Here is a 15,575-nt window from a genome sequence, read left to right on the forward strand (position 1 = left end):
GGCCTGCGCCCGAGCCGAAGTTCGCTTTGCCAAGCAAGCAAGCAAGCCATTGTCGGAGAAACAGCCTCTTGCTGCTTAAAGGGCCCGGGAGTGGGATGCGCGCGTGCGCTCGAGCACGCGCTCTCCCTCCCTAACCAGGAAACAACATCTGTTAAGAATGACAGCTCCTTGTTTTGAGTCCTTTGTCTGCAACTGTGTCACATTATCGGGGCTGCAGTGCAGCAGCAAGGAAAAGGGCGGATGGGGGGGGGGCTGGGAAAACACACAAAAAACACGCGACTGCTTTTTGGCATTTCCTGCCCTTCTGGTTTAGAGCCGAAAAAGTGATAAAAAAATAATTAAAAAATCCATCAAACACCCCCCCCCCCCGCCGCCGCCACGCGCGTTACAACACCACCCTTTCCTATCCGGCTCCCCTGTTAGAACAACCCAATAGAGCTATCCCAGTAAAAAGTCTCCCACGCCTTTGTGTGGGAAAACCCCCAAAGGGGGAGAGGCTGGCGTCTCTGCCAGTAGCCAGTAGCCCGAGCCCGCTCGCTCGCCCGCCCTGGCGCTGTTGGGGAGACAGCGAAGCAGCAGCAGCAGCCTCCCCCTCTCCCGCCCTCGTTCGGATGGCAGTCACGTCCGCCGCTGGGAGCGACGCTGGGGCTCCGCCGAGCGAGGAGGGAGCAGACGTCAAAACGGCCTTATGAATATTGATGCGGAGGCTAGGCTGCTTTCGTAAAGGAGCAGAAGGAAGCAAGATGGCTGCCCTTTAGGATTGGTTAGCAGGGAGAGCAGATTGCTTCGGCTGGATTCGGCGAGGCGGAGGGGACTGCTGGAAAGAGGTCAGAGGCGTGCTTCTCTCTCTCTCCTTCTTCCCTCTCTCTCTCTCTGTCTCTCTTTCCCTTTCCCCCTGTTCCGAAACGCTCTCCTTTCCTGACCTCCTTTAGTAGCCCGTGGGGCTCCTTGGTGTGACTTTTAGGGAAAGAAACACACACACACACACAACTCTCCGCGGGTCCAAATGGAAAAGAAAATTACAGCAGCTTCGCCAACATGGCTGACAAATAGAAAAAAATCGAAGCTATTTTGGGGGTTCCTTCCCCCTTCTATTTCCCCCTGTATGTGTGTAGCTTTCGCCTTGTGAACTTTGCTGTTTTAGCTACTTGGGTTTGGGGTGGGTGAGCCTTCCCCCCCACCTTTGTGTTTGTTGGACAGAGAAGTCGATCTGCTTTAAGTTTTGTTTTTTTTCCTGTCTTATAAAATTGCACTTCTTTTTCCTCCTCTTCGCTTCCACGCTACACCCCTCACCCCCAGTTGCAGCCGCCCTTTAAACGTGTGTTCTCGCTTACACACGTGCTGAGTTCTTAATCGCGTCCGGGCTTTATTCTGGAAAGAGACTCCCAAGTGGCCTTGGGGACAGCAAGTTTGCGGAGGGTCGCTTTACGAAAATAATAATAATCGATGGTTGGGTTATGTGACCAAAACTTTAAGAGTATATGCCCTTATTAAAAAAAAAAGAATAGCAATAAAGTGGAAGAGGGTTTGTGATCTCTGGGCAAAAGCAAACTCTTTCTTGAGAGGTGCCTAGCGTTAGAGGGCAGGGACGTTCTGGCTGGACGCAGCGGGTTAGAGAGGCGTGCGTGCGAGATTTTTAATGTGTGAAAGTGTCCCCCCCCCTGGCTTTGTGCTTTTCATGAATCAGCTCTCATTTGGTTTACCGGTGAGTGACAAGCAGACACAAAGGCAGGCGCAGTCCAAGAGAGAGGGCGGGAGGGGGGAAGAGAGAGGGGGGCTGTGGAGTTTTCAGGACGGCAAGGTCAGGGGCGCAGAAGGAAAGTGAAGCCCCCCCCCCCCAAGCTGGGGAAGGAAGAGAGAACTGGAGAGGACATTTGCTCCACGGCTTCTTTTCTCTACCTTTGCAATTCTCTGCGCTTGCTATTTTGGCTTCGTAATTGCTGGATCCCGTGATGAGAGCCAGTTACTCAATGTGGGTGGTGGGCGGGGGGTGGGAGGACGACGAGGGAAGCTTCTTATGCCCTTTTAAAATAATTGCCATTTAACGAGATCAAGGCTACTAAACCATAATCTACCAGGAATGCGCCAGTCAAATGCAAAACGTTGTGCCTTCTTGTATTTATTATTTAGCATTAAACCTAATTCCAATCACTCCCATAGGTCATATGTTAGATCTGTAATGGGAGCTTTAATCGAATTGGAAGTGTTTCTTTTTTGCCACTTAGCAGGCTTTCTGCAACAGTACTTGGGTGTACGTTATATAAAATTTGCCTTTGTGAACTGATTGTGGTGGGGATGGAAGGAGCTGATGTGATCTTAGCAGCTTTCCACTGAAACGTTCACTCTGATGATCTCATTTTGAGATATGTTTTTCCCCTCCATGGTGAGTATGCAAATACAAAACCTGATACCATGAGATGGTAAACAATGGTAGAATAGGACTTGTCTGGCTGTTACATATTCACAAATGCATTTTTAAAACAATGAAGGAAAAGATGCCTTCCCTCTGTAGAAGAAGGTCGGTGGGTGGTTGTTTGCTAGCTAATAAGGCCATTGTATTTGCATTTTAATGGCAGGCTGACACTCCAGGAAGAGGGGTGGAGAGGAGGAGTAGCAATAGCCTTACAGTCATTTGTGGAATTGCATGTGTATTCCATGATGGCACTTTCAGTTGAGATCTAAAGCCAATAGAACAGAGCTTATTTGTAAAACAAATTCAGCAGATGGGTGTTAATGGTCAAGCATAATGAGCAGGCTTCAGTTATTGGGGTGGGGGGTTGATCAGAAGGCAGAAACAACCCCATACCCAATGCATGCCTGGTCTTAAACAAAAACTAAAAAACACCAAACCTCCCTAACACAAACCTGTTGAAACTCCCTTGTGAGTTCTTGCTACTCTTATCTCTGTTAACAAATTCACTCAATTAGCTTGTGTCCAAGCTGCAGTCTGCTTTGAAAAGTAAAAGGGATGTTAGCAACAACTCCCACATTACTCCTCAAAGGTTAATGTGCTTTGTTGACTTTTTCTGGTTACATCAGCGGAGGGTTGATTTTTTTCGTATAAGCTTAAGAAGTTCATATTTCCTCACATTGTTCTATTATTTTTCAGTAATAATAAAAATAGCAGTATGCATTGTTCTCATGCGCTGCTTGATATGTTCCCAGATAATAATTGTTGTTTTATTTAAGTTAGTGACACACGTATGAAGTACAGTGGAAAATAGCTGTTTTCTTTAAACAAAACGGTATCCACCTACCAGACCTCTCTCTCTGCAATGGGAAAACTTTCCTCCATAATCATGAACTGAGCCGTTGGTGTTTTGTCAAGAATATTCAATATTCTGAAAAGCTTAAACAAAAAAATTAAATCCTTAAGTACTGCTGATGGGATTAACCTTTGAAAGCAGCTTCTGCACACAGATTCTCTTTCTCAGCTGGGAACTCCACACACAGATTGGTTGGGGATCCAGTACAGCTTCCATTCACAATATGGAAGTAGGCTCATCCTTCTCTTTCAGTGAAACTGGTCTCTATCCCAAATTACAGTCTTGGGCTGCATGCATATTGGTGCACACAAATGTATCTCGAGCACTGAGCATCAGCATGACACTGGTTTCTAGGAAAGCAGGTAGCAAGTTAGCACAGTTCATAAAGTTCATTTGCCACATGTAGTCCATAAATATGGTAAAGGATGCAGGTGGCGCTGTGGTCTAAACCACTGAGCCTCTTGGGCCTGCTGATCAGAAGGCCGGCGGTTCGAATCTCTGTGATGGAGTGAGCTCCCATTGCTCTGTCCCAGCTCCTGCCAACCTAGCAGTTCAAAAGCACGCCAGTGCAAGTAGATAAATAGGTACCACTGCAGCAGGAGGGTACATGGCGTTTCCGTGTGCTCTGGTTTCCATCATGGTGTTCCATTGTGCCAGAAGCAGTTTAGGCCACACAACCTGGAAAGCTGTCTGTGGACAAACGCCGACTCCCTCGGCCTGAAAGCGAGATGAGCACTGCAACCCTATAGTCGCCTTTGACTGGACTTAACCATCCAGGGGTCATTTATCTTTACCATAAATATATTACCAATGTTCTGTGACAGATTCTGTAGCATCTTGTACTTAGTACGGGTAAGGGCATCTAGATCCTGCCTCAAAAGTACTTAAATCTTTACTTGTGTAACTTGTAGGATAAAACCTTTAGCTTAGCAACATTATACATAATATATACTGTAGAGTTGAATGACTTTTACTCTTTAAAAGCTCCATTGTTGAACATCCTAGTGGATGCGATAAGAGTTCTAGGTTACTGCATATCATCAGAATAAACAGTGACAACTTTATCAGAATGTTGCCCTTCTAGAGATAAAGCATGTTATTGTTATTATTTCTGGGACCTTTCACTTATTGTATTGTTCTGCATACGCAAACCACATTTTTGAAATGAGGTTCCTAGTCTTAGACTTTGTTATGCCAAAAGTATTGTGCCCTGATAAATTGTTATGGTTGTTCAATTGTTACTCAATTTTGAATGGCAAAAGGGCAATGTGAAGTGACTGTGGCTGCAATTCTAATCTCAGTGGGGCTTGCTTCTAAGCAAACATGTTTAGAGTCATGGTGATTGTCTTGATTTCCAAAATAATGTGTAGCACTGAAATTGCCATTTGAAATCAGTACATTGTATTCCTGCAGGACCAACTAAAACTGGTTGCCCTTCTCAAAAGCATCTCTGTCCTCAAGGTTTCATAAATGTACATGTGGCAAACTGCACTATTTTGTTGCAGCTTGCCTAAGTGCTTTTTCTGCTGGGGTTGCTATTTTACTTAGGATGCTACTTGATTGGCACAGTGCAGTTATAAACTTATGGGCTGGATCAACCCATAAGTTAGCTGTGCTTTATTTCTGTTAAACTTGCTGAGGTTTAACTATGGCTAACTTTTCAGACTGATTTCAGTGGAACTCAAGTTCAGCTAACAGACTGTGTTCCTAAACACAATTACCCTCAGAGTAAGTCTCATTGAACTAACTAAAGGTTACTCATGAATAGACTTCACTGCTAGTCTGGATCAAACCCACTGACTACTTAAAAAAACAAGACAACTTTCCCCAACATCCATGGGATGTTCACTGTCCATGCCAACTCTAGAGTATTCACATTGCTAATGAAAGATTGAGAAATAATTTCTTTCTTGATAATAAATGGGCAAAGGGGAAATGGAATCCTTAAAATGATGGGGAGTACAGTCACTTTTTAATTCCCTGCAAGGGCAATATTGCTGATTTTGAAGAGATCAAAGAGATCTTTTTCATGTTCCATTGGACAAATGTAAATAAGTTTTTTTGTTCTACAATTCTGTGATTCTATGATTTACCAGAGCCTCAATTTTTTGTGTATGCTGCTGTCAGTGGATCTGTGGGCTAGTCGATTGTTTAAGGGCAGGTAAACATATATGAGACTCAAACAGATATTTCCCACACTCCCCAACAGCTAGATAAAGAAAAACTGTGACTTTGCTGAGCAACTTCTGAGAAGCAGTTGCTAAAAATTCCTCTCTGTGTGAGATGCTAAACTTGGTTGCTAAACTTGGTTTTCCCCATTATAGTCGAGGATCATGATAATTTGCAGGCCTAATTCTCCCAAGCCATACATGAGACTAGGTCAAAACTATCACCTTGACTTGGGCCTGCAATCAATAGGAAGCTCATGCAGATGATGCAACATGGATGTAATATACTGCTAGTGACTTTCCACCATGTAGATGTGGGCTGTATGCATGTTGTATTCACTGTACAGTCGTACATTGGATCTCAGACATCTTGGCTCCCGAAAAAATCGGCTCCTGAATGATCAAAATCCGGAAGTGAGTCTTCTGGTTTTCAAATGTTCTTTCGGAAGCCAAATGTCCGACGGGACTTCTGATTGGCTTCAGGAGCTTCCTGCAGCCAATTGGAAGCCACACTTTGGTTTCTGAACATTTTGGAAGTTGAAACAGATTCCGTTCGACTTCCAAGGTACGACTGTACTTCCTAAGAGATTGTCAATGGCATTATAGTAAAGAACACTTTGGTTACAAAATTGTTTGGTTACATGCAAGAAGCAGAGTGGCTACTCTGTTTCAGTCTTCTTGAAAGAGATTGTTATGGCCATGTCACCAAGTAGAAGAAGAAGAAGTGTTTGGATTTGATATCCTGCTTTATCACTACCCTAAGGAGTCTCAAAGCGGCTAACCTCCCCCACAACAAACACTCTGTGAGGCTGAGAGACTTCAGAGAAGTGTGACGAGGTCACCCAGCAGCTGCATGTGGAGGAGCGGAGACGCGAACCCAGTTCACCAAATTACGAGTCCACCGCTCTTGACCACTACACCACACTAGAGCCATTGCAACTTAAACTTCTAGGAACTGGAAATCTGTAAGGCCTGATTGGTTCGTAGCTGCTCTGGGATGAAGATTCTCCATGTTTATTTCACTTATAACCGGCTGTTTTCTCCAGGGCACTTTTGAGCTTGGATATGTAACTAGAAAGCTTCTCCATGGAATTCAAGCACCCGGAGGTATTTTTGAAAGCCTCTGTGTGTGGCAAGGTGGGCCCTGGTGTTAGATTAATTCATGGAAGGTAAATGTGTCATCAGCTATTGCACATAACAACTAAATATGCATATTGTGCCATGCCCAGTGGTAAAATATCGCTGACTACTAGATACTGGGGCCAAATTATAAGGAACGGCTAATGGCTGTTCCCAGAACACCATGCTTGTGAACTTCCCCAGGACATCTGCTTGAGAGCTCTAGCAGTCAGAAGTGGATTAGATTAGATAGACATTTAATCCAATACAGAAAGTTAGCACTTATGTCTTTATGAGCAGAGGCAGTCTAGATTTACTGTGTCTGTCACCACACAGAAGAATTCTATGTGATGGCATTTTGGAGTTTCCAAAGCATTCTTCACAATTGGCATTGCTGCAGCATAGCCTTTTAACAATGACCAGTGCCACAACTGGGTCAGCTTTGGTACAAGATCAATGCTAGCTCCATCTGTGCTGTTTTTCTCCTTTGTTTTCTTTCTCACTCTTTCCCCCCTTTGTCCACTTTTGAGCCCATGCTAAGGTTCGAAAAGAATTGGTGGTTCTTTTGAACAATGCTGGAAAACACCATCTCAAATTATTTTGCCGAACAAGATGAACTATTGATTTGTCTTGTTCTCTCTGGCTGCTGTGAAGGCATTTTGCCAATTCTTAATGTTATGACATCATCTAGAAAGGCTATTTGTTTTATCTAGTTCTGAAACGCAGTGGGATGCATTATGAATCATAAAAAACTGACTGCAGTGTGAATCAGAGATGGATAGAAGCTGAAGAGAGATTTGAACATACCTATTATAGCTCTGTTGTCATTTTAATCTGAACTGCAGGTAACAACAAATCCACTTCAGTGGACCTCTGGAAACTTAGAAGTCTTTTAAATTTATTTGAAAAATCACTAACTGAAGATGCTACAGAAATACAAAGCATGTCACAGATACAGGTGTAGTTGTGAAGATTCTAATAATCAGTGTAAGATTTAAGAAGCCTAAATTGTAAGGGCTGGTGACTGATTTAACCCATGTCTAGTTTACCGATGAAGATACTGTGCTATGAATTGGGACCCCCTCCCCTTTAGCCGTGCTGTTGTCCTAAAGCAGGGTTTCCCAAACTTGGGTCTCCAGCTGTTTTTGGACTACAGCTCCGATCATCCCTAGCTAGCAGGATCAGTGGTCAGGAATGATGGGAATTATAGTTCAAAAACAGCTGGAGACTTATATTTGGGAAACCCTGCCCTAAAGTCATGAATTGGCTTCTGACAAACTACTCCCTTGGCCTCAACCCCAGCCCAAGTGCATAGGATAGCTGCCTTAACCAAGTCAGACCACTGCTCCATCTAGGTTAGCATTCAACACTGACTGGTGGTGGCTCTCCAGAGTTTAAGGCAATAATATTTCCCAGCCCTGCCCAGAATTCCTAGGGACTGAACGTGGGATTTCTGCCTGCAAAGCATGTACTATACCACTGATGTACCGGTAAGTCTTTCTTCCTACTCCCCTGTCTTCTGGATTCTTGTAAGGATTGCAATAGTATAGAGTGCAAGAAGAGCTTTGATCTGAACACTCTGGGTTTCAAACAGGAGTCTTTCCCAGCCCTACCTGAAGATAGTAGAGATTGAATCATGGAGCTTCAGCAAGCAAAGCACATTTCCGGTGTCCGCTGTCCTGTGATTTACCATGGCGTGTGAATGCAGCCAATATTGTAGATATATTCTAGAACAGCTGAGAACTGTCCTTGTTCTTAATCGTTGGCATTTGAAATTGTTTTCTTCTGTACAAGGAAAATGGGACTTGAAGCAGATCTGCAAGGAAATCCAGTTTTGCTGAAACTCCAGATAATATGCAACACTGGAGGTTGTGGCTGCAATAGCCCTGAATACATAAGCAGCCACACCATATACATCATGTAAATGTGGAAGGCACAGCTCCACACATTTTGCAGAGTTCCACCACCTGCCATTGCCAGGCATGAAAAATACTTACATGAGCGGGAGACTTTGAATTATAGTTTGTAGTTCTTCTGTCAAGAAGGGTGTATCACCTGCCGTTCTTGCGCCCAAGCAAACTAAACAGATTTGCTTGGGGTTCCTCTATAGCCGTAATGGTGATAATGTCTGGACAGCTGTGACTGCTTATTCACAGAAGGAATAGAGGACATGCAGTGTGGAGATCTATGGGCATGGACTCTTAGGTCTAGTTCACATGTTCAGGAGTGGTCTGACTAGCATGTGTGAATCAACCACTGATGTGTGTATCTATAGCAGTTACATACGTGTTTCTAAATGGAGTCCGTTCATACTTTCATTGGCATCCCATAACCAAGTGATGTCCTTGACTATATGAACCTGCCCTTAGAAATGTTTCGTATTGTTTTAATTTCTCTTTCAATTTGTACCCCAGCCTTCATTGTGTAATGATTCCAGTGTATGTAACATACACCGCAGATCAGGATCATAAAACCACTACAATGGAAAATTTCCTGAAATGCTAAATAAAATTCCCTATGCAGTTCTAATCCTACAGCAGGCAAGACCCTATTAGTGTCTGGCCTCACTACATTAATGTGCTCCAAATGAGATGGGCTGGTTCTTAATGCATCAGGGGCCAGCCATTATCACAGAGGGGAGGGCATTCCATAAAACTGGTGCCACCACTGAGAAGGCAGTATTCCACATCACAGTGAATTTCAGCCAGTAATGGGATGCCAAGAAGGGGTTCTCCCACAGATCCTGAAGCAGAGTTTTTAAGAGGTTTAAAGCACAAAAGCAGGAGTTGGGTCAACAGCTTTGCTCCTTTTTAAAAAAAGGGTTTGTGTGTGTATCCCTCCTCTATTTGAAATGATTAATTAATTCATATTATTGAAATTATCTCTGTAATGTAGAAGGGTGAGGAAGAGTACTGGCCTGGAGAGGGCTTATTACTTAACTGGATATACTGATACCCATGCATTTATTATTGTGATAGTGTACACTTGCACATTTTCTGTTCTCTGCTCTAGCATAAGAAACTCTGTGTAGAGCTTGATATTTGTTCATCTGAAAGAACTGTGCCATTAGTCTATTAAAAACGAGGTGATTGCTTTGTTGACTTGCCTGGTGAGGAACCTACAATAAATATACATCTCTTGGCTGGAATTGCCCCAAATGACAGTTTAGTTCAGGTCTTGCACAATGTATTACAGAGAATAAGTTGCCAAGCAGGCAGCAGGATATGGGAGAAAGGCATTTTGGCTGCAGCCACAGATAATTAATTCTCTTGTCTGAAATTCTGGAATGATTCCTTTACCCTGCACATATTGTCAGCTAGAGGTCTAGATAGACTTTTAGTCTTGAGTTTCTGATTGAATTGTGATGCTTTTGCTAGAGTCTTGTGCAGAAAGCGTGCTTTGTAAAATGAGCCTAAATGCATTGGGGGGGGGGTGATCACACTGAGAGAATAGTTAATGGTCTATACAACCAGGGAGGGGGGAATCTATGGCTTTCCAGATGTTCCAGATGCAATACCGAATAGCCACAGCTAACATGGCCAGTGGTAAGGGATTATGCGTTTCAACAACATCTGGAGGAATATAGATTACTCACTCCTGTTACATCACTTCCTTTTCACTAAGCTAGTATATAGAATGGGAAGTGGTGAATAGAGTAAATGGAGATGCTGAGATAAAAAGAGAGAGTTGTAATCCAATAAAGTAATAGTTGTGCTAGAGAAGATTGGATAGCAATGCTAGATTGTGCATATTTCTGCTCCTATAATTAACCCCTCATTTGTTTACTTATTTATGGCAACTCTTGTGCCATCACAGAACCAGAGTTCTTTGGGTGACTTACAATGCTATACTGTTCCACAAAATCCTTGTGTTTGAAGGGACCCACTGGAAAGTTAGCTGTAGAGGCTGCATGAGCTATGTCTCAAGATGAAAGGCAATCTGGGCTCGAATGCAGTGCTAACAGGGAATAATTATTGTTTGGGTTATATTTTTACCCTGTGGTTTGCACATGGGAGCTAGGGCCTGCTCCAAAGTGCTGAACTTGAAATGGAAGGAAACAGCTCTAGTTCTTGGGCACCTCTCATTATCCACTTCCCCACTGTTGACGGGTGCAAGCCTGAGTAAAATAGGAAGTGGGTAACAGAAGAGAGACCTGGTACCATGCTGGTTTGGAGCTACCATTGCTGGCATTGCACAAAGGCTGCTGGTCCCCATGAGCTAAACTTGTCTGTACATTTGGACTAACTGGCATTGACAAAGTATTTGTCTAGCTTATGAATATATGACGTGCTGGCTTGCCTTGCACAAGAATGCTATTATCATGGTAAAAAACTTAGCATGTGGAAGTACCATAATATATGAGTCCATAGCTGGTCCACTGAGGTGTAAAGGGGTTTCCCTTGAAAAGTAATATGTCCACAACTCAGCTTGAAAAATGTGTTGTGTTTATCTCTCTCTCTCTCTCTTTCTCTCTCTCTCTTATGTATCTATCTATAGTTCTACTGCAGATTTCTAATAAGGTTAACACTCATTGCTTACTGAAATAAGTTGATTTAGAGGCAGAAACTGAAAGCCCAATAACTTTATACAGGAAAATAAATATTATCTGGTGACTTCCTACCCATACATGAAATCCAAATCTGTGATGCCAGGTAAACTGGCCTTAGTTCTTGAAATTAGATTTCCCTTTTAGTTCTTGCACTACAGCTTTAATTTTCATTTGTGTCTGCTATAGTTCAGTGAATAATCCCAAATATTTAACTTATTTCAGTGGGAAGGCTGCCCCAGGCCATGGCTTTTTAATGGCAGATGAATGAATGCAAGAATTGAAGCCAAAAGACTACCAAACAGATTGGGGGGGGGACCCTCAGTCCAGCCTGTCTTTTTCTTGAAGTGCATGCTTCTGTCAAAAATAATTGTACTATGAAGTAATAACCACAATTAAAAGTAGCAGTTAGGAGATAAGGCTGTGGCATGCCACTTCAATAAACAAGGGGCTCTGGTTTCTTTTATTAAACCTACCGTATATGCTCTTTGACTTGTATACATCACCTACCACATACAATGATGCCATTAATTAGTTCAGACTTAGCATCTGTAGGTTGCTTACCAGTTCAAAGATAGGACGAGTTCAAAGACACAATGACTTCTTGCATTGTTCAAACCATATTGACAAGTATTGCCCTGTTGGACTGAAGTTACTTTCAAGTTTGTAGTTTGAGATTGCAATCTTCCAGGTGTCTGGGTATAGTGGATAGAGAAACAAAATATATTCAAGCAGAGCTTCATACGCGCTGTGCCCAAATGCTGCAACCATCAAGTCTATATATGTGGAAGTAAATACTCATGAACCCACAAGGGACTTCATTAGAAATTAATGCAGATAGGACCAGGTATCCTATTGGAAACCACTGAACAGTGTCTTCTGTGTGAAAGCTGAAACTTTTAAAATAAATTTCAGTATCTTCATTACAGCAATCAGTATATCAGTTCTTTATTTTCATGAGGATGCTTGTTTTAAATTTATTGCTAATGTTCCTTTGCCTGTACTTGAGTTACAGAAAGTTACATCGTAGCTTGTTCACTCCTCATACAGTTCCTTCTGATTTCTTTCCTCAATAGTTTGCACACGTTTTTGTCTTGCTTTGGAGAAAGCAGCTAAGCGTTCTAGGAAATGTCTGCCACTGTGATGGGATGCACACTCTTTGCAACATTTTGCTCTCCAGGAAGGCCCCGAGATGCATGGCTCCAACTTGCTTTCCCTTCAATGCTGCAGACCGAGCTGCTCTTTCCATTCAGAGTTTCTTCCGATCCAGCCTCAGTCAGCACCACGTGGACTTTGCGCACATGTCTGACTGTTTACAAACACCCTCCCAGAATTCCCAAGAGCTGTTGCATAACAGTCTGGCGGGTGCAACAGTTCGCGAGTCAGCAGCGTTCACCCGCAATGGTCTACTCTCCCCTCCATTTTTACTATCGCCCACAGCCATCATAACCTTGTTATAGGCTGGTTGGAGTATTCCACAATACTCAGGGTTCTTTTCCCTTCCTGCTTCCCCCCCCCCCCTTAATAATCTCCTTTTGTTTTGGCGACATTCAGCTCTGTAGCTTACAGCAAGGTCATCTGCGGTGAGCCAAAAATAGAAGCTTCACCGCTTGACAAAGAACTGGAACCGGCCAGTGCAAACCGTGTGTGCCATGGGGAGTAGACGTAGTTTCTGCTTTCCGAAAGGACTAATAGTCTGCAGACAACTGCAAACATATGAAAGTAATGCTGGGTGAGTCCTTGCTATTTGGATCTATGGGGGGAAATGCTAAACACTCCAATCAGCAGTCTTTAACCCAGGCTGCAGTCATGCACACACAAAGTAGGGCTGCATAAATCGCACAGAAGAGCATGCTGTAGCAGATTAGCTTTCCAGAATTCTAGTCAAAACATTTAAACTCTTCCAACCAAAAAAGCAGGCAAACATTTTGCTACTGCAGTGATTTTCTTGTTACAGTTGAAGGTAAGCATGGGGTTTTAAAGTGCTTTACAGGTGTGAGGTGTGGTAAGGTGGGATGTGGGTGGTGGTGTGGTCTAAACCACTGAGGTTACCAATAAGAAAGTCACGGTTCAAATCCCCGCAACAGGGTGAGCTCCCGTTGCTTGGTCCCTGCTGCTGCCAACCGAGCAGTTTGAAAGCACACCAGTGCAAGTAGATAGATAGGTACCACTGTGGTGGGAAGGTAAATGGTGTTTCTGTGCGCTGCTCTGGTTTCGCCAGAAGCCGCTTAGTCATGCTGGCCACATGACCCGGAAAAACTGTCTGCAGACAAACGTCGGCTCCCTCGGCCAGTAAAGCGAGATGAGCGCTGCAACCCCAGAGTTGTTCACGACTGCACTTAACTGTCAGGGGTCCTTTACCTTTTTGTTTAAGGTGAGCAGGCTGCTACACATTCATAGTTGTTTGAGCAGGGTATGCTGTCACATATGGCGGCACCAACTTTCAAACACCCATTTCATGCACCCATCTCAGAACATATTCATTTTAGCCAGCCACTAGCAAATGCTTTTCACAAGTGCAAAGACTATCATGCAGCTATCCTAAGCATGCTTACTCAGAAGAGAGGTGGCTGCAGTTCTCTTTAATTTCTTGGAGGTCTGTGGGACTGTTCTCCTGAAGCAATACCCGGTACTGTTTGGGAAGGTGATTCTCCTTTTCTCCAATAACTGCTTGGATCTCATGAGTGATCCATATCTCAAGGATGGAAGCAACTGTGAATGCTGGAGACATAGGCTCACTCATAGGATCCAAGCAGTTCTTGGATAAATGTTTGCAGTAGAAAGAAATTCTGTTACCAAAGGTGGTTTGTTGTTGTTGGGTGGTGGTGGCGGTTGTTTGCCAACCTCCTCCTGGCACCCCCTGCTTTCGCTTTCCTAGAATCTCCAAGAATTTGTGGGCAAATGAGAGTTATAATTTTGAAGTGAGTGGGATTTTTAAAAATCTGTTTCCTTCCACTGGTTTTGATGCATCTGTGTGTGCGGGGGTTGTTTTTGTCTGGTTGATTGGTTATAGTCACTTTGGATTGCCTTGGACAAGATAAAACAACTAACAAATTAATTAAGTAATTAGAACACCCTTATTCAATGGGTCTTGCTTCCAGGTAAGTGTACGCTGAGGTTGTGTCACATTATGGTTAAACCCCACACTTCTTATATCTCTTCTATTGAAAATTTATTTCTTGATTGATGAGAGTTCTAGAACTCTTTTCTCTTTCCAAATGACATTTTACCTTACTACAAAAGAAAAAAAAATATTGTTGTCTTTTCTAAGGTTCTCCCTTTGTTTTAGTTTGGGGCGGGCCTCGCCTATTTTCCTTCTTATTCCTGGCTTAAACGGTCTGAAGAAATGCAAACTCAGCAGGGCTTAGCAACGTTTTAACTCCATCCTTTTCTCTCCTCTTGCAGTAAAGGTCAAAAGCAAATGGGATTCGCAGCTGCATTTAAAATAGCTTGGCAGAGGCAAATCTATTCACTCCCCCCCCACACACACACCTTTTTCCATTTGCCTGGATACATTAGTAGAACATTTAATGTACATGATTATGAATAACATTTTCAGTGAACCCCTTCAGCTGTTTTTCAAAAGGAAAGCTTCTCTAAGAAAGAGGGGAAGTGATAGAGCTTTGTTTGTGTGTTTTCCATACAACTGTAATGAGTGGAAATAGTTAAATGTCTCCTCTTTTAAACACTGAAAGCCTGGTTCTGTGCTGCTGCATTTATACTGTTAAATGTCTGTGTATCCTTGTGGTACTCATATCATTTCTTTGCCTAGTGTATATATCAAATTCACCAATGCTGGAAGTAGAAAGCACAGCTCTTGGTCCCTGAACTGAAGAGACTTTGTCTTGAAGTTCTCTTTGGGAGAAAAATGCCTGGCAGCATGAATTGATTGACATTTGTGGGCCATTTGTGGGCACCGGTGATGAAACTTGCTAGGGCAAAATAGACTGGAACACGCTGGTCTTAGCCCTGCAGCGCAGCTCGGATGTACAAACACTGTAGTGTCAGGGTTTACCTCGAAAGCAGGCGTTCCAGGTCATTCTGATGTCTCGCAACGTGGCTTCGCGCACATGGCTGTAGTGTTTACAAACACGATCCCAGAATTCCTGAGGGCAGTTATGTAACAGCCAGCAAGTGCTGTATCAGGCTCACTAAAATGACCTGGATCACGGATGTTGGCGTAGACTCAACAGAGCAGTTGGGCGGGAGGTGGGGAAACACACATGCTAGGAAAATGCACGTTGGGTATGTGAGCACGTAACTTTACTCATGCAGCCGCTAACTAGCCTGAATAAGCGTTTCAGGCAAGTCAGAATACATTTGATGGCGCTTTCTTCATCGTCGTAAGCTTCCGTTTCTTCAAGTGTGTAGTGACTTGGAACATTTTATAAAAGTATAAAAGGAGCTCGTGTTGTGACATATTCTTCTGAAAGGACTTGTCTCAGATTCTTTATTAGAATCCGTTTGCCACTTTTA

The 15,575-nt window shown here is 43.3% G+C and overlaps 1 protein-coding gene across 1 annotated transcript in view; it reads left to right on the forward strand.

The window, feature by feature from the left end:
* The first annotated feature begins 672 nt into the window (after positions 1-672).
* Positions 673-15,575, forward strand: part of TET2 (tet methylcytosine dioxygenase 2) — a 68,627-nt gene continuing 53,724 nt past the window's right edge. Inside the window, exon 1 of the mRNA XM_081924759.1 lies at positions 673-827. The gene's annotated coding sequence lies outside the window, so the exon portion shown is untranslated. The remainder of the gene's footprint in view (positions 828-15,575) is intronic.

Source organism: Podarcis melisellensis (assembly GCF_964234715.1).
Source record: "Podarcis melisellensis genome assembly, chromosome: 9".
Taxonomy (NCBI): domain Eukaryota; kingdom Metazoa; phylum Chordata; class Lepidosauria; order Squamata; family Lacertidae; genus Podarcis; species Podarcis melisellensis.